We start from the raw sequence: 20,562 nt of genomic DNA, 5'->3' as shown, positions 1-20,562 counted from the left end.
AGTGATTTCATCCCTACTTTTATTTTTTTTTTAACAGGGCCTTTCATAAGTTTCCTGGCCTACTTCATTCTGTATCCTAGTAGGTTTGGAATAGAGGCCTTGGGTGATACATTCCTCCTGTTCAATCACAGGACTCAGTGCTGGCATGTTTCTAATGTCTTTACACACACACACACAAACACACACACACACAATAAGACACAACTAGTAGCATGTAGATAGGCTCTGACTCATAGATGTGTTTTATTATTGTTATTTTGCTAAGAGCACTTAATATGAGATCTACCCTCTTAGCAAATTTTTAAGTGTACAATCCAGTATTGTTAACTATAGAGGCAATTTTTTATAGCAGATCTCCAGGAATTATTTATTTTGTGTAACAGAAACCCTAGACTCATTGATTAGCACCTCCCCATTTCCCTCCTCCCAGATGCTGGCAAACAAATTTCTACTCTCTGATTCAATGAGTTTAACTGTTTTAGATACCTCCCATAAGTGCAATCAGGCAGTACGTATTCTTCTGTTGACTGCCTTGTTTCATTTAGCATGATGTCCTCAAGGTTCATTCATATTGTCACATATTCCTGGATTTCCTTCTTTTAGAACTATCTTATGATCCAGCAGTCCAGCTCCTGGGTATTTATTCCAAAGAACTGACATCAGGATCTCAAAGAGATGTTATCACTTCAAAGTTTATGGCAGCACTATTCATGATAGTCAAGTGTGAAAACAACCTAAATATCCAACAACAGATGAGTAAGTTTTTAAAATGGGACACACACAATGGACTGTTAGTCAGCTTTAAAATAGATTGTGTATGTGGTTTTTTTTAATTGACAGTTTTGAGTTTTATTTTTTGTTTTTACTTTGAACTAACCTTACATTATTTTAAAAATTGAATATTTCACACACATAAAAATGAGATTTCTGCCTTCTCTTGGAATATTGTTAGTTTGACACTACTAGTCTACATTCTAATATTGCCAGAGCCATGACAGCTGGGAAAATACTGCTGTTTTAGACTAGGTTTATGCTCTTTAATACACCACCGTCCCCTCTGGTCCATTTTCTGTTACATTTCCTGGCTGGCTTCAGTGATATGAAAGCTTGTATCTTTTAGTTAATAATCCTGATTTTCACTCCCAGAAGGTATATATCCCTTTGTCTGAGTCATCAGTCCCCCAAAAGAAAGCAAATAATATCTGGTTGTCCCTTGCCAGTGGTGAAAGCTTTTTTTACATTACCTAGGCTGACTTTGTTTCTTTTGATTAAATATGAGAAACTGGAATATAAGTTTTATGAGGAGGAGAATTTGTTTGTTTCCTCCTGTATGTGTCATGCCTAAAATAGTGTCTATGTATAGTAGGTACTCAATACACATTTGTTGAATGACTAAATGAACTGAATTCACATGATATATGTATATAGGTCTTCCAAATTCTTAAGGTAGAAGAGGCTTATGCTACTCAGTTTTATTTGAAAACCATCCTAAATCTTTACTATTATTTTTTAAGGGACAGAGTCTTGCTCTGTTGCCCAGGCTGGAGTGGAGTGCAGAGGCACAGTCATAGCTCACTGTAATCTTGAACTCCTGGGCACAAGTGATTCTCCCACCCCAGCCTCCCAAGGTGCTGGGATTACAGACACAAAGGACAATGCCCAATCTAAATCTTTACTTTCAGCTGTGAATGTGATCCTGTATCTTGGCCAAAGAATACAATCAAAGGTTTAGACCGTTTGATTTCTATAGACAGAGAATTGATAGTTAAAGCATTGGGGAGTTAAAATGCTTAAGTTCAAGTTCCAGTTTACCACTTACAGCTCTCTGACCTTGGAGAGGTTCCATATGGTCCCAATATCTCTACCTATAAAATGGTATTTACCTCATGGAGTCATGAGATCATCTATGTAAAGCATTTAGAAGAATATTTAACATATAGTACATGCATGATTAATGCTAAATGTTAATATTGCCATACCTGGAAGCTCATTTAAAAATAGCTAAATCATTTCATCTGGAGCAAATAATTCATGTTAGGATGGTTGCTGGGGGAGATAGTGTTAGAGCTAAGTAGAGAGCTCTACTGATTTGGCATTCTAGGCATCAATAGTTACACAATGGGCTGAAGCATGAGTTTAATTTCACCCCCATGGCCCACACACATATACGCACTGTGCACTAAAAAGGTTAATCTGGTAGTAGCAGAGGGTGAGCTGAATTAAAGGAAGGCCCTACCTACAGTCTCTTTTATGTACTGACAAATGTATATTCTAGGTTTTTTTTGCTTGTTTTTGTGTCATGCATATGGAAATTATTCCCATTTTCTTTAGTTTGAGAACTTTGATTTACTTTTAAAAGGTCAATTAGTTCCAAAATTTGTAAATTAGGCAAAGCTAGGGGCTCTAACTCCCCTCCTCTGAGTCAGCACAATCTGCGTCAGCACTTCTCAGAATAATGCACCAATCAACGAAGGAAATTTCACCCACTCCCTTTGCTCTCTCTATGGTACTTAAGCCTTTCAAAATAACAGGCCCTTGTGACCAAGAGGTCATCTGGAAAACTATCTTGGGAGCTCTTCAAAGTCAGCTCTCTCTGCGTCTTTCTCTATGACTCAGTAAGTGGAGGAAGCAAAGAAGAACACATTGTTTTGAGGTTATTTTCAATTCCTGTTCCACTTGGACTTTCTTCATCCTTGGATGGAAAATTCAGTAAAGCTCAATTTTTTGGCTATTTCTCTGCAACTAATAAAAAGTATTTCCTAGAATGGAAAATTATTGAACTAAAGGCATCTTAGAGATTTGTTTCCAGCCAAATATCTAAAGGAAGGAAATGACTTAATAGCATCCTGAAGAGTAATCTGGTTTTCTGAAGAAAAATGAGTTGATTCAATTTTATGTTCATATTCATTAGTTATTCATTCATGTATATATTCATTCATTCAACAAATATATACACACAAAATACACACACGCACACACACCCCTGGCCCTACCTATATAGCTAAATGTTTATCAAGACAAACAATGCCCCAGTCAACAGGGGACATATATACAGCTCACCTTATATATGTCATATGTCAGCTCATGGCTGATGCATTTTGGAGGCTATAGAGAATAATTAACAGTTTGAATTCTGGAGCCACACAGACCTGAAATAGAATCTCATACAAGCTATCTTGGGAAAATTACTAAATTTATTTAAGTAGCAACTACTTCATCAGTAAACTGGAAAAAGTAATAGTATTGATCTCATATATTGTAGAAGGATTAAGTGAGAAAATGCATGTGCACGGTGATTACTGTCATGCCGGTGACATAATGAGTGGTCAATAAATGTTAGCTATTGTGATAAAAGTGATGCAATTGTAAAGATACACTACTCATTGATTCTCACTTTTTCAGAATAGCTCATTCTAGTAATAGAGTCTATCCTCGCTCCATTTATCTATAGATCTTTTGAATGTATCTGTCTATGAAGAAAAGGAAGAAGGAAAGAGAGAGAGAAAGAAAAGAGAGAGAGAGTAGAAAATAATACCCATGCTTTTGGAATAGGTAGAAAAGCAGTAGATACAATTTATAAACTTGAATTCATCAATATTATCAAGCCACCATCAAAATGTGAGCTAAAATATTTAAAAGATTGATTGCTTTAAGAGTTTTCCATTTTTGATTTGCGATAGGTGGTGATAATAATCAAATCAAAGAAACTACATAACATTTAATCAATTAGGCATTAGTAATCATTAGAAGGATAAAAATTAATTGTAGTTCCAAATAATTTTTGTCATTCTCAAATTGTTGAGTCAGTGAAATGATTTTATTCTAATTCAAAAACTAAACAGTCAAGAAGCACCAGAGTTAGAAAGAATGAATAAGACAGTATTTGATAGCACAACAGGGTGACTATAGTCAATAATAATTTAATTGTACATTTAAAAATAAGTAAAAGGGTATAAATGGATTGTATGTAACACAAAGAATAAATGCTTGAGAGGATAGGTACCCCATTTTCCATGATGTGATTATTACACATTGCATGCCTATATCAAAACATCTCATGTACCCCACAAATATATACACCTACTGTGTACCCACAAAAATTAAAAATTAATAAAGAAGCAGTAGAGGCTGAGTGTGGTGGCTCACGTCTGTAATCCCAGCACTTTGGGAGGCCGAGGTGGGTGGATCACAAGGTCAAGAGATCAAGAACATCCTGGCCAACATGGTGAAACCCCATCTCTACTGAAAATACAAAAATTAGCTGAGTGTAGTGGCACGCACCTGTAGTCCCAGCTACTTGGGAGGCTGAGGCAGAAGAATAGCTTGAACCCAGGAAGTGGAAGTTGCAGTGAGCCAAGATCACACCACTGCACCCCAGCCTGGTGACACAGCAAGACTCTGTCTCAAAAAAAAAAAAAAAAAGAAGAAGCAGTAGAATAAGAGAATAATTTAGGGATTTAGGGAAAACCTCAACTTGCATATCTCTAACTTGCCTTTAGGCAACTAATCAGAATTAATGGCATATAAGACTTTTAACTATTATGCTAATAAATGTTTCCCTTTTTCCTGAAGATTCATCTTTCTTCCTTTTAATACCAAAGGGAAATGATTTGCTCAAGAGAGAGCTAAAGAAGTCACTACCTATACTGTATGATTTTAGAAGCCAAAGAGGTTCCATATATATTTCTCTCCTGTTTACATGGAATTCCATTCCACCCCTTTAATTACTATCTGAAACTCAAAATTCTCAAGGGAAAGTTAAGCATTTAAGCTGCTATCAAGTGTTTATTTTTTATGAATAAATTTATTTATGCAGCCTGTTTATATGTGAACATATTTGACCAAAATTCAAACTGTCCTGAGGATTAGAAAAATTGAAAACTTAGCCCTTTTCCCTGAAAAAAAAATTCTCAACTTTTCATATACAAACTTATGTACACACACAAACATTTTTACATAAATGTGGCCATATTATAGATATTGTTTTTTCATGTTTTTTTTTTACATACAATGTATTTTGATGGTCTTTTTAGGTTTGTGCCTTTAGGTTCTCTCTTTTTTTATGGCTGCATAGTGATGATGATTTATTTAACCACTTTTCTTCATGGTCAACATTCATTTTATTTCAAATTGTTTATTATTACAGAGTACTGAAATCAATGTTCTTGCATACGTGTATTTGGGTATGTGAGTGAATATTTCTTTAGGATAAATTTACATAATCCAAACATGAAGTTGCAGTAATACAACTTAGTGCATTCATAATTTGATAATTATGTTCAATTCCCCTCCCAAAACATTTCATCAATTTAGAATCCCATTATGTTTGTTAGAAATTTGGCAAGTAACAAAAAGTCCTAATGAAAAATAATCTAAATAAATTGAAGTTAATTTTTCTCACAAAACAGCGGGTTTGGAGGTACTTGTTCAATGGCATAAAAATATCATAGCTGCATATCTGTGAGTGCCTTGGCCTTTCCCCCGTAATGACAAGATGACTGCCATTCCTTGTGGCATCGTGTCTACATTCAAAATACAATAAAGCAGAGAAGGGAGACAGCTACTACAACTCTTTCTTCTTATCTAACTTCTTAGTTTCTCATACATCCCCACAGTATGTTTATTACCTATTGTTTATTAGATCTCCAAAGCATTTTACTTATTATAATGGTGTCATATTACCACCACAGTTGCAAACAATGCTGGGAAAATGAGTATTTATATTTCTTGTCTCTAAAGTTAGGCAGGAGCCGGGCGCGGTGGCTCACGCCTGTAATCCCAGCACTTTGGGAGGCTGAAGCAAGCAGATCACTTGATGTCAGGAGTTTGAAACTAGCCTGGCTGACATGGTGAAACCTCATCTCTGCTAAAAATACAAAAATTATCTGGGCGTGGCAGCGGGCGACTGTAATCCCAGCTACTTGGGAGGCTAAGGCAGGAGAATCGCTTGAACAGAGGCGGAGGTTGCAGTGAGCCGAGATGGCTCCACCGCACTCCAGCCTGGGTGACAGAGTGAGACTGTCTCCAAAAAAAAAAAAAAAAAAGGTATATATATATATATATACACACACACACACACACACACACACACACACACACCCACACCCACACATATATATTTAGAACAAACTTTAATCTCTGGTATAACTGTATCTCCAGGGAAATTTTCTGGTTTTAATAAATATAATTTTCACTTTATGTATTATCTTGAGGGAAATTCTGAATGATGTCAAAATTCAACAGGAATGTTGAGGGATTTACTGGCCTAATCTGCTAGCAAGTCACAAGGCCAGCTATGTTTAAGAATTGGGAAAACTAGGTCAGGCGCAGTGGCTCACGCCTGTAATCCTAGCACTTGGGGAGGCCGAGGTGGTGGATCGCCTTAGGTTAGGAATTCAAGACCAGCCTGACCAACATGTACTAAAAATACAAAAATTAGCTGGGCGCAGTGGTGGGGGCCTGTAATCCCAGCTACTCAGGAGGCTGAGGCAGGAGAATCACTTGAACCCAGGAGGTGGAGGTTGCAGGGAGCTGAGATCATGCCATTGCTCTCCCGCCTGGCCACAAAGTGAGACTCTGTCTCAAAAAAAAAAAAAAAAAAAAAAGAATTGGGGAAACTAGGCTCTACCTCTTGATGTGAATAGCTTCAAAGCCACATTGCAAAGTATGGACGGAATTGGTGCAGCTATGTTTGAAAAGAATCTCCCTCATGCTGTAATATCACTTATTTTTATAAATGAGTGAAACCAAAAAGAGAAAGTTAGGTTTGGTCTATTCTGTTTTGTATATTACATGACCTTATTTATTTTTGATCCTTTAACTTTTCTGTGAAGAGATATTTTAGTTGTAAGTTTATATATATGGAAACTAAGGTATCGGAAAGTTAGTCTGTTACCACTCCCTACCACTTAATAGAAAATTCTCTGTCATGTATCTGTCCTAAACTGTTGGGCATCATAGTAAAAGAATATGAATTGTTTAAATGAGAGGTGACAAAAAAGTGTTTTGGAGGGATCAGAAAGGAAGAGCAGATGGATAATTAAGAAAACAATCTTCCCATTTCAAGATTTGCCTAGAATCTCCCCTGTTTTTTAGCATAAAGTATTATTGATTGGGAGGAAATGAGGCCTTTGCTATAACATAGAGAATAGGCTTTTGCAAACCAAATTTAATGCATCAATGTAGCACAGCCAAATTTACTGAGTAACTTGTTGAATACAAGTGATCAACAAGCAGGTGTCTGCTAGTGTCTTGACTTTGAACGCACAAAATACACAAATAACAGATATTGTTTTATTTATACTGTTTTATATATAAATAAAACAATCTCTCTCTCTCTCTCTCTCTCTCAGAGAAAATCCATATATCCATCTCATCTCTTGGAGAGAGAAAGAGAGATGTCAGTTTTAGGCAAGTCAGGTGGGTATGTTTTTAAATATAGGCCTCAATAGTCCAGGAATGTAGACATAAGGATTGGCTTGGCTTGTGTAATTTATCTTCACTGGGTGATTTTCATTCCTTCCACCCACCAATCATTTTCCCACCCCACCTCAACCACATATTAACCTTCTTACCTGTGTGTTCACCCTCATGGCCTGACATTATTCAATTTATCAAACCAGAGAAGAACTATATAAGAAAAAGTATCTCTTCTCAAAAAAGACAAAGTAATATATTAGAAACTTGAGTTATAAACCTATTAGTAACAGCCTCAGAGATTTGAAGGCTTGGATCTTATAAGGAAGTTCAGAAAGAATATGTTTTTGTTTATAAAAATTTCATGTCCAAATGAGAATTGGCTTTTCTCAGAGCGTGCTCGCTCTCGTGGACTCAGATGTTGAAACAAGTCCATCTGGGGAGGGGGGATCACAGAGAACTTAGCAGCTTACAAATGATAATGACACATAGTTTCACCAGAAGGTCTTTGCTGTGAAGTCACCTGGATATGTTGCTGAGAAAAATAAGTGGTTTGCTTTCAATTATTAAAATGGCTTGTCAACAATAACAAATGCCATGATTAGGATATAGTTCTCCAGAGTACATGGGCAGGGTAAAATATAAATCTTTAATTTACTATGCCAAAGAGGGAAATTAGTGATAGAAATTTTGGGTCTTGTCAGTAAGGCCAGAGTGGTGTCTGAAGGGAAGAGATCATAGAGTTCCCTGCTGTGATAGTGCTGGGGACCAAAATCACATTGAACACATGGACACTTCAATACCACAGGGGCCTAACTATTCTAATTATTAGGCAGTGGAAGCAAATTAATAGAAACTACATTAGAAAGGAAAGAGAATTTATTTTTAGACATGGGAACTGTCTAATGTCACTTGGGAATGGAATTACTTAGGAAAACAAATGAAATTGAATATGGTAGCTTTATGATAGAAGTTTAATTTATGCCTATAATTTAATTGACTTGACTGATAGCCAAGCTTATTCAATCAGTCGGGCACACAACAGATTGAGTGGTAATTGGTCAATTTTTTCACATCACCCTTGTTCAAAACAGGATTCTATTTGGGATCCCTAAGTCTCTCTTTTACAACTCACCAAACTCATTTGGTGCTACATTTTGTGGATGCAATTAACTAGCATTAGAAAACCCTGATTAAAGCATTATGATTAATTCAAGCATATTCATCTCCACTTCATCAGTTCTGTTCATTTGAATCTGTACTCAATGCCTCTTTTTAGCTACTGCTTCTTTATTTAAGTTAAAAAAAAATCAAAATATCTTTTCTATGCCAGTAGCAAAGAGGGGGAAAGCTGGGGTGCTGTAGGGTTGTGTTTTGATCTATTTGCAGGTTCTTCCAGATCTGGTAGCCTATAAATTTATTTATGCTAAGAATATTTTTAGACTTCAGTTTTATATCCAATGTGGATTTCAAAGGAACTTTAAGCAGCACATTTCTCCCTCATTTAAGTATCAAGTATCAAAATGATATTTGATGTCCAAGGAACTTATAAAGCATCTTTTTCCTTTGAGCATAGAAGGTCGTAATTTTCCACTATTAAAAAGGACTTAAAGTCTCAGTTTCTATATTTTCTTCACCAGTGCTCTCTCCTTCACTTTGACTGCTTTCCCCTCTAGCTTCTCCCCTCTTTCTTAATGTTTTTTTTTCGGTTTCCATATTCCTTGGACTTCCTCAGTAAATCATCCTGTGCCTGCTCACTGCCATCTATCCCTGATGAAGAAGAGGAACTTGTCTACTGAATAAAATGTTGAGGATTTCACTGAAAATGGCTTTGATGAGCTGACTTATAGGCAGATGAAGTAAAAGAAAATAAGGTCGTTCCTTCATAAATGCATGGGGATAGGGACATTTCAGCCACACATCCTCACATATATTAATTCCTTACAGGTTTTTCTACCTCAGTGTGCTCTGGTGAGCCACATTTAGGTTGGCACTTCTTTGTTCCATTCTTTGAAAATATGGCATTTTTAGAAGCCAGTAACTGACAATGTCATGAACATTATGCTCAGGGCATTTTCAGCATCAAAAAAATTATTCACTCCTAATTTATTCCTCCTGATATTACCATTAAATCCCACCTTCAGTCAGGAAGGCCTCTAATGATTAAGAGAGACAATTACCTCAGAGAAATGGCTGACTTGAAAACTGCTTCAGTCATGACCACATGCCCTGGCATGTGTTACTAATCATCTAGAACATTTTTGTAAATAAATAACTATTATATTGGCATTGTGCAAATTTCTCCTATTCCCAGAAATCCAAACAAAATATGAAAAGAAAACAGGTTGACACTATCGAAACCATAAAACTCAGTGAGATGAACCATCTGAAAGTGATTTCATGAAGGGAAATTTAGATATATGTTTCAACAAAAGGCATGGTTAGTACATGCTTGTATGAGTGTGGGCATGGGGGCAGGGCTTTTCTGAAGAGTTTAATTATGTAAAAGTCTATTGTCAAACATATTTTCCATAATTCATGCACCAATTTTTTTTAACTTTTATTTTAAGTTCAGGGGTACAGGTGTAGGTTTGTTACATAGGTAAACTTGTATCATGAGGGTTTGTTATAAAGATTATTTCACCACCCAGGTATTAAGCCTGGTACCCATTAGTTCTTTTTCCTGATCTTTTTCCTCCTCCCACCCTCCACCCTCTGAAAGGCACCAGTTGTGTGTTGTCGCAAATGTCCAGGAGTACTATGCATCCATAAAAAAGAATGAGATCATGTTCTTCGCAGGGACATGGATGCAGCTGGAGGCCATTATCTTTAGCAAACTAACACAGAAACAGAAAACCAAATACTGCATGTTCTCACTGATAAATGGGAGCTAAATACACCAATTTTATTATGCCACTGCATGCTTTCAGTGGGTGATAATCTACATGGTGAAATTTTAAGGTGTTCAGATGGGACTGTTGAATCTCTCAGCAGAAGGCTACCACATCCCACATCACCTGTGTTTAGGCTCTTGAAAAAAAGCAAACATTTTAACTATGTTAAGACACAACATTATCAAAGAGGTAATATTATTATATAATTTTATTTGATAGTATTATGTATAGTATGTATCATATATATAAATATGTATGTAAACTACCCAGAATATACTCATCTGATTAACCAATTATTATTCATTCCCATGCAGGAGTGAGTTTGTGGAAGGGAGAACATTGGACTAAAAGATAGACAACTTAGATATAAGTCCAAACCTTGCCTCTTAACTCTCCAAATGGTCTTGAGTTAACATGATTATCCTTTATGAATATCAACATCCCTATCTGGAAAATAGAGATGCATAAGATAAAATTTGAGTCCCTATGAAGATTGTTGTGGAGATCTAATGAGATGATGGCTGTGGATGAATTTTGTAAAAGTATAAATTGTTTTATCTCATATGAGGGTTGCATTCCAAAATCAGAACATGAAATGGAAGTCAGTTAATATCAAAAATACCCGTGGAAAAATTATTTAAGTATCCCTTAAAGTATAGGATTTAAGGTAGGGTTGTCAAATTTTACAAATATAAACATACTGAAAAAGTATTTGTTGTCTATCTGCAACTCAACGTTAACAGGATGTCATCATTTATTTGGGCTGCTGTAATAAAACACCATACAGTAGGCAGCATATAAACAACGGAAACTTATTTCTCAAAGCACTGGAAGCTAGAAAGTCCAACATTAAGGCGCCAGTAGATTCGGTGTTTGGTGAGGGCTGTCTTCTGGCTATAACTTCATATGGCGGAAAAGTGGAAAACAGCTCCCTGGGTCCTCTTTTATAATGACATTCGTCCTGTTCATGAGGCTTGAGTCTTATGATCTAATCCTCTTCCAAAAGCTTCACCTAATACCGTCACATTGGTAATTAGGTTTTCAACATATAAATTACGAGGGACTCACACATTCTGACTGCAGCATTGGGCACCCTGCATTTTATTCGGCAACTCTACTCCACTCATGCCACGAGACAGCTAATGTGAGCAGCTCTCAGTAAGTTCAATACAGTCTATTTTTTCTCCAGTCTTGTCACTTGAAAACTGGCATGAGATCCAGATTGTGGGGAAAAAAAAAAAAAAAAAAAAATGTGCACCTTCGACCAGCCGACTGACTCACACTCAGTGAGCTGAGGGTTTATACATAGAGAGGCACACAGAACCCAAAAGAAAGAAGAGCAGATTTATTTCTCTCTTCTCCTGCCCACTCTAGTTCATGTGCTTAGTGAATGGAGGGGGAGAATGAACTGCAGTCTTTTTTTGCTTTTGTTTTGGTAAATCAGAACAAAGCAGCATAACTTAATGCACAACATAAGTAAAACAGGTCAATGGTCACTGGTCTTGTCTAAGGCATTATCCGAGCTCATTGTCTTATGACCAAGAGAATTAAGAAGCGTGGAAACAAAGGGTGAAGTTGGAGCAAAAGTTTAATAAGCAAAAGAAGAAAGTTCTCCACAGCAGAGAGGGGAGCCTGAGTGGCTTGCCACTTTTACAGTTGAATCCAAAACCTTTTATGAGAAATTCCTCTCATCTCTGTAGCTGTCTGATTAAACTTTCTTATCTGAAAAGCTCTCTGTACAACGCCTCCTGTATATTCAGGCGGGATGTCACCAGGTAAGCACAAAACACAGCTGCTCTTGTTTGTATAACTGTGGGTTTGTTTTAGGCAAGCCCCATTTGCCTTCCCTGTGCAAGTTCCCATGGATTCCACCATGTACATGTCTGAAAAATGGAGGAAACTTTCCTGGGAGCCAATTAATCACACAAAGAACAAAAGACTTCTGTGCTGGACCCCGCCTGCTTATCTGTGCAGGTGCAGCGTGAGTTTTCCCCAGGCTGCTCTATTTTTGCCTGTAGCCATGATTTTTCAGGCAGGATGTTTCTCCGAGGACCAGCCTAACTGTCTACCTAATTGATTTTTCCTTTTCTTCTCCCTCATTAAGGGTTGCATGAACTATATAAAATGTGAGAAAATATCATTGTGGTGACTACTAATCAAAACCCTACATGTAATCTCTGAATGAAAAGGGAAACTTTGCTTCAAAACTTAAGATGCATCTGGGTAATCAGTGGTCAACATTGAAAGCAATATCACATTCAATATTTTCACTCCAAGGCAGAGCGCAGTGGCTCATGCCTGTAATTCCAGCACTTTGGGAGGCCGAGGTGGGCAGATCGCTTGAGCTCACAAGTTCAAGAGCAGCTGGGCATCATCAGGAAACCCCGTTTCAGAGGCAGAGGTTGCAGTGAACCAAGATTGTGCCACTGCACTGCAGCCTGGGTGATAGAGCCAGACTTTGTCTCAAAAAAAAAAAAAAAAGTTTAACAAAGTCACAATTACTGTTTGGAACCTTACTAGCTCTGCACTTCCTGCAACAGTTTCATGATGTAGAGAATACCCAGGATGAGCATGAAGATCTTCACACAATCTTACTATCATGAATCAGAAACTAAGGGTAGAAAAACATCAGTCACATGTATTCATTGCTCTGACAGCCTGTTATAAAAAAACTAACCTTTTAAATAGAATTTTTATATATATATATATACATATATATACATATATACATATATACACATATATACATATATACATGTATACACATATATATGCACACACACATATATATATACACATATATATATATATATCATGGAGATTACAAAATGTCTTTTCTTTAAAACCCAAATAGATTATTAGATATAATCTATTATGACCCACAAATAAGGCAAAATAAAATATCTTTATTTATTTATTTTAAATGGCCAAATAAAAATTATATATAGTTATGGTTTATAGCATGATGTTTTGAAATGTATTCATTGTGAAGTGGATAAATTTAACTATGAAATATCTTCATAAGAATATTCATTGTTATTGTCATTTGTTTAAAAGAAATCCCTGTCTTTTGAAACCAAATTATTATAATTAAGAACTCATCAAGTGTAGATAAAATGCTATTAAAATCATTGATAGTATAGCTCTTAAGAAAGGTAAGCTATCTAATCAGTAATTGTTTTAATCTAATTTATTTTAAATTCAAAATATTCATTATATATTGTTTTTAAAAATTTGCTCATGCAACTTACCAAACTAGAGAGTTAATGTGTATCTATGTCAGATTTCTTTTTTATTTGACTCACTTTAGCACAGTTTATTGTCAAAATATCCACAGTGGCTTCAGTGGTTTCCATGTGGGTGAACTCCCAAAACCTGAAAAGCTATCTTAATCTGAAAAGTGACTTACTATGATTTTCATTCTAAAGTTTGGTTCCTGTGTCATCCCTGGCTTGTGAATAAGATGGCAAATACTTGGAGCTATGCCCTGAATATTGTGAATGAGGGAGTCACTTCCAGTAGCTGTAGCCAGCATACAGTTGTGACTTGATGTTTCCTGAAATTTAACTAAGTTAAGTGATTTACCCCCTAGTTACTGAGATTCTTTCAGGAACTAAATATACCCAGTAAATTCCCAAATGCCCTTCAAAAGAGTATTTCCTATAGCTGGCCCAGAAGGGGAGCAGGTAAGAACAATGGTGATTTAAAATATTCACTTTTTTGTGTGTGTCAAGACTTATCTACACTGCCCAAAGTTATGGTTGTTATGAGATCTTTAGGGTGTCACATTTTGGCCAGAAACCTCTGTGGCCAGTGGTGCCTTTGTTGAAGTTCTTGTCTTGTGTCCAGGAGGAATGAGGTATGCAGACAAGTGGAGGCTGAGCAAGACAAACAGGAGTTTTATTGAGTGTTAGAATAGCTCAGAGGAGACATGCAGTAGGCAGCTCCTCTCTGTAGGCAGGTCATCCCATCGAGTGTTTAACTCTCAGCAGAGAGGAGGCCCTGGAGAGGGTTGCTCCTCTCTGCAGTCAGATTGTCCCATCATCTCCCCAGCTCCTAGCAGAGAGGAGGCCTTGCAGCGGGTTCCTCTCTGCAGCTGGTAGGCCCAACATTTCTGCAGGTCGCTGAAGCTCTCAGCAGAGAGGAGGCCCTAGAGTGAATAGCTCCTCTCTGCAGCTAGCCATCCCATCTTCTCCTCAGCTCTGGCTGAGCCCAGGGCTTTTATGGGCCTCAGAGGGGAGGAAGTGCCTGCTGGTCAGTCACAGGGTGGTGATGGGTGGCCAGAAAAGGTACAAGTTCCCACTCCTGTCAGTGGGACTGGCAGCCTGGCCCCCAGCCTGAAGGTAGGGCCTCACCGGGGACCTCTCCCTCCTGACCAGAAATCTGTCTGCCTCCTGCTCCATTCATGTCACTGGGGCTCTGGGCTCCTCTGGACTTTGCTCCAAGATGAGCAGGCACCGACAGCAGGGAGAAGCCAGGCAGTGGGAACAGATACTTACCAGCCTGATGACAGGGAGGCCTTCCTGGATCCCCAAGGGTGCAGGGATGCCTGAGTCTTAAGCCACAGTTTGGGCAGCTGCAGCTGCACCCTGGAGGGCAGGGGTCTTGCCTGCTCCCTGCCCTTCAGAGCACAGGGAGGCTCCTATCTGCAACTTGGGTTCCTGCAGCCTTGCCTAGGAGGGCGGGGCTTCTGCCCGCTTTTTGGAGTGGGAGGCCTGGGTCCACAGCCAGGAAGGGGTGGGGATCCCACTTGTCTCCTGCTCCCACTGGCTCCAAGGAGCTTGCAGCCCTGGCTGTGCCTCCCTGCTGCAGCCAGCATGATGGCTTGACAGGCCCATCTGGAGCAGCTGCTGCCATCATGGTGACCACAGAAATGAGTAATAGTTTGGTAGATTCAGACAGGGAGCACCACATCGAGCATCCAATATAAACAAATTTCCCTCGTGCAGACATCAGGGCTGTAAATATAGGTGTAAGAGGTAAAGAATTTGTTACCAAAATGCCAGGCATTGGATCTAAGTCCTGCTGCTCACTCTATAGACAGCTGATCACTGAAACAACGAGTATTGCCAGGGAAAAAGGCTTATTCGGGTGCCATAGCAGAGGAGATAGGTCTGAAATCCATCTCCCTGATGGACTAAAATTCAGTGTTTATATAACAGGGAAGAAATGTAACTGTGTGTAGTAAAACAGGAATTAGGGAGGGGTAAAGAAGAGGAGTTGGTCAACAGGAAGCAGGTGGTCAGTTAGGCAATCATGATGGGTGAGGGGTGTGATGTCTCATTGTCCAAATATGGTGATTTGGTGAGTTTCAGCTCCTTGATACTATCTGGGAGGACTGATGGTTGGTTTCCTGAGAAAGAAATGCAGATAAGACAAATGTAACTTTCTCAAATTTTAGGACTTGGAGGATCAATTTCTATTCAAAAGAAACCAAAAACATTAGTTCTGTGAGACAATTGGGCCAGTTTCATAATCAGGATGGTGCCCATATGGTGTTTTCTCCTTACTTTTCCCCATCCCCATGTGGGTACTCAGGTGCTCAGCTCTCAGAAGATGCTGAAGTCTTGAATTGTTTTGATATCCTATTTGTGCCTTGATAAAACTTTTGTGTGTTTAATGGTGGTTGGTAAACAAAACAGAGATTGATCCAGAAATCTTAAGCGTGTACTGCCTTGGACTCACCTCTTCACTTCTCTGGGAAGTGAGGTTTACTTTACATCTGTAAAATGGGAGAGAAGGGGAAGTGTTAGACTGTTTCCTAACTAGGATTCCTCTAACATTCTCAAAGAAAGTTGTTAAAGTTGGTCGGTAATCATAAGCTATTTTCTCTGAAATGTTTGAGACTAGATGGTGTCAAGGCTAGACTTAGCAAACATTGTGGCAAATGCAAAAATAGGTCTGTGGATATAAAGTCAAAATAGTACTTTTACTCTCTCACTGTTATGCAAGTGAGAGCAGAATGCTGTGGAAGAATCAGTAAAATTCAATGAAAGTTTCCACAAGCACCTTCTTTTTTCATAGGCCAAATGTTATGGCCATATCATAGACCATAGTGGTTCATGTATATTTTACTTTCTCAGCAGAATACCACGATAGGCTGTGTGGGGTGGGTGGGGAGGCAGGATTAAAGGTCACTGATGAGTTTTATGTCTTTTTAATTGATTTTCATCACATCTTAATGAATCCATAGCCTCAAATGACTCGCAGTCTCCATGATCGGTTTGTTTCTTCCATTGCTCATACCTGTTTTGCATTGCAGCGATCATTTTATGCTCAGTAAAAATACTTACAGTTTTTGCCTTGCAATTGTTGATTAAAAGTGTGTAGCCTTGAGAAACTATCTACTACAAAAACCACTCTGTAAGGCTCTCTTGATTGTTAAACTGTATTTTACCCAATACGATTTCATTTTCCTGGTATTGTGATCCATTTTATGAAGAAAGCAAATTCAGTCTCTAAATTTGTTTCCACTAATCAGCCACTTCTGCTGGCTAAGGCAGAAATGATAGGGTGGAAAGTGAGGTATTTGATAATATGTTCCTATTTCCTTATACATTTTTCTAAAAGACGTGTATTCAAATACATTTTAAAACTATTTTTTTTGTTGTTGTTTTTGTTTTTTGTTAGAGACAGGGTCTCACTCTGTCACCCAGGCTGGAGTGCAATGGTGTGAACCTAGATCACTGTAGCCTCAAACTCCTGGGCTTGGACGATCCTCCTTCCTCAGCTTCCTGAGTAATTTGAACAATAGGCATGTGCCACCAGGCCTGGCTAATTTTTTTTTTTTTTTTTTTTTTTGGTACGGATGTGCTCTCGCTATGTTGTCTAGGCTGCTCTCAAACTCCTGGCATCAAGCAGTCCTCCCTCTTTGGCCTCCCTAAATGCTGGGATTACAGGTGTGAGCCACCATGTCCAGCCTAAAACTATTTTTAAATTGCCCCATTGTACTCACCAAAAAGTCAAAAGAAAAATTCAAATGACCATGTCCAGTGGTGAATCAAGGAAGCCTAGAAGCCATGATCAAGTTTCCCGTTCCCATTGTGTAGCTTGTTAATACCTGTGCCCTATCTACACATGTCCATCTAGCTTTCTCAATCACATGTGCACTAAAATACTTACACAATCTTGCAACACATAGGGACATTTGGGTCAATGATGGACCACATAGATAATGGAGATCATAATAGAGCTGAATAGATAAATAAGATCAGAATACAGCTGAAAAATTCCTATTACAGTGGTAATGTCAAAGAGCAATGCAGTGATTCTGTTGGAAACAAAACTACTCTGCTACCAGTCATATAAAAGTGTGGCACATACAATTATGTATAGTGCCTGATACTTGATAATGATAATAAATGATTATATTTACTATACTAAACTTTTAGAATGTATTCCTACTTATAAAAAAGTTAACTGTAAAACAGCCTTAGGCAGGTCTTTCTGGAGGTATTCTAGAAGAAGGCATTGTTTATAATTGATTTTCTGGTTAAAGTTTTAAAGAGTAATTTAATTCCCCTTACTGGCAAGTTCAAGAGTTTAATGTGTGGTTCATCTGTCCATCTTAAAAATACCTATAATCAGTAGTTTCAATGTGTATAACAACTATCATTTGTATTTGGGTATCAGGGCAAATGAGTGAGGTAAATGTGATTGTGAAAGGCAAGTCTACAGTTTTCAGCATGACTTTATTCTTCTAACTAATAATGTTTTACATCCAGAGACTGATGGTAACAATAACATTAATGTCTGAATAAGTTTAGAGATCAAATGTGCAACATGAGGACTATAGTTAATAAAATTGTGGGATATTCGAGGTTTTTGTTAAATATAGTAGATTCTTCACAAAATAGTTTAAAAAAAGAAGAGGCATCGTTATTATAGGAAATGACAGTGCCATGCATGTTATTGCCCCTGAAGACCTTCTAGTGAGACAATAATGAGGAGTGGGAAAGTCGTTGTAATGGAACATAGTAACATTGATGATTCTGATCCATGTAGGCCTAGGCTAATGTATGTGTGTGTATCTTACTTTTTAATCAAAAAGTTTAAAAATTAAATTAATAAATAATTCTTTTTTATTATTATTTTATTTTATTATTATTATACTTTAAGTTCTAGGGTACATGCGCACAACGTGCAGGTTTTTTACACATGTATACATGTGCCATGTTGGTGTGCTGCACCGATTAACTCATCATTTAGCATTAGCAAGCTGTAGAATAAGGGTATAAAGAATAAAATTTTTGTAGAGCTGCACATGGTGTTTGATTTTCAGCTAAATGTTACTATAAAAAAGTCAAAAGGTTAAAAAATTAAAGTTTATAAAGTAAAACAATTACAGTAAGCTAAGGTTAATTTTTTATATAAATTCAACTTTTATTTTAGATTCAGGGGAATATGTGCAGGTTTGCTACATGGGTATATTGCATAATGCCACAGTTTGAGGTACAAATGATCTTGTCACCCAGGTAGTGAACATAGTACCCCATAGATAATTTTTCAGGCCTTCCCTTCCCTCTCCTCTTCCCTTTCTAGCAGGCCTCAGTGTCTGTTGTTCCCATCTTTATGTCCGTGTGTACACAGTGTTTAGCTCCTACTTATAAGTGAGAACATGCAGTATTGGTTTTCTGTTCCTGCACTAACATGCTTAGGATAATGGCCTCCAGCTACATTCATATGGCTGCAAAGTACATGCTTTTGTTCCTTTTTATGGCTGCATAGTATTCCATGGTGTATATGTACTGCATTGTCTTTATCCAGTCCACCATTGATGGGCTCCTAGGTTGATTCTGTTTTTGCTATTGTGAAGAGTGTTGTGATGAACATATGAGCACATGTGTCTTTTTGGTAGAACAATTTATTTTCCTTTGGATATACACCTAGTAATGGGATTGCTGGGTTGATTGGTAGTTTTAAACTCTTTGAGAAATCTGCAAACTGCTTTCCACAGTGGCTGAACTAATTATTTTATCACAAATTATTTTGCAAATTAACACAAGTCCGGAGTTCATCACTCTGTGTATCTTAGTTCTTTCAAGCTGCTATTAAAACATAGCATAGACTGGGTGACTTATAAACGACAGTACTTTATTTCTCATATTTCTGGAGGCTGGGAAGTCCAAGGTCAAGGTGCCAACAAAATCAGTGTCTGGTAAACGCACATTACCTTCATAGATGGCACCTTTTCATTGTAACCTTACGAGGCAAAGAGGATAAGGGATCTTTTTCAGACCTCTTTGATACAAACACTAATCCCATTCATAAAGGCATGGGCTATTCCCCTAATCTCCCCCATAGACCCCACTTCTTGATACCATCATCTCAGAGTTTAGGATTTCAACGTATGAATTTGAGGGTTACACAAACATTCACACTATTGCTCTAAGAATACTTAAGAAACCTTTATAAAATGACAAAATTAAGCTGGTGTTTATTTTCTTGTTTTAAACAATGGTTAAGGAAAATATTAGGTAGCCTTCCATTCTCCCAAGCAACTGAGAAAATATATTGTATATTGTGCATATGCTGAAATATCCTTCCAGATTTTTTGTCTGCTCACTCTGTCAATTACTAAAAATTGAGTACAAGGAGTTCTAATTGTCATTGGAATTGCTATCATGTTTTCCACTGTTCCACTATTAAGTTTAGTGTAGTATCAACATCAATATCTTTTTTGGCAAAAGCATTAGTGATTCAAAATTATTCTGAATTTCTCTCATTGCCTTAGCTTCACTGGTTTTAAACATACACTTAAAATGTCCTATTTTATTTAACAATTTGTGTTTCTTGTTGCAAGTGAAATTATTGCAATTTGAGATAAAAGAAGAAACTAGAAACCTCAATACCCAAAAATATGGGGCTTCTTTTGTTACATGGGAACTGAATTGAGGATAGTCTCTTGTTTGTGAATAAAACATTTGAATGAATATATAGGAAGTTAAATTGATTTGTGGAAGCCTGTGCTTTTTTGTATAGGTAATCAGTACTGAGGGGGAAACAGGCACCTCCAATTTCTAAGGTAGCAGGTAAACTTTCCAGAAACAACAGTCTTAAAAAATAACAAATGCTGATGAGGATGCAGAGGAAAGGGGACTCTTACACACTGTTGGTGGGAATGTAAATTAGTACAGCCATTATAGAAATGAGTATGGAGGTTTCTCAAAAAAAAAAAGCTAAAGATAAAACTGCCATACAATCTAGCAATCCCAGTACTGGGTATGTATCCCAAGGAAAGAAAATCAGTATA

The 20,562-nt window shown here is 37.5% G+C and overlaps 1 long non-coding RNA gene across 2 annotated transcripts in view; it reads right to left on the bottom strand.

The window, feature by feature from the left end:
- Positions 1-14,187: 14,187 nt before the first annotated feature.
- Positions 14,188-20,562, bottom strand: part of LOC129059604 (uncharacterized) — a 43,774-nt gene continuing 37,399 nt past the window's right edge. Inside the window, exons 5-6 of one of the 2 annotated variants that reach the window (XR_010140068.1) lie at positions 15,996-16,032; positions 14,188-15,663 (exon numbers count right to left, since the gene is read on the bottom strand). This is a non-coding gene — a long non-coding RNA (uncharacterized LOC129059604). The remainder of the gene's footprint in view (positions 15,664-15,995; positions 16,033-20,562) is intronic. The other variant, XR_008525606.2, reaches the window with a different exon arrangement.

Source organism: Pongo abelii, chromosome 4 (assembly GCF_028885655.2).
Source record: "Pongo abelii isolate AG06213 chromosome 4, NHGRI_mPonAbe1-v2.0_pri, whole genome shotgun sequence".
Lineage (NCBI taxonomy): Eukaryota > Metazoa > Chordata > Mammalia > Primates > Hominidae > Pongo > Pongo abelii.
The sequence above is the reverse complement of the archived record's forward strand: the minus strand, read 5'-3'. Positions and strand labels throughout refer to the sequence as shown.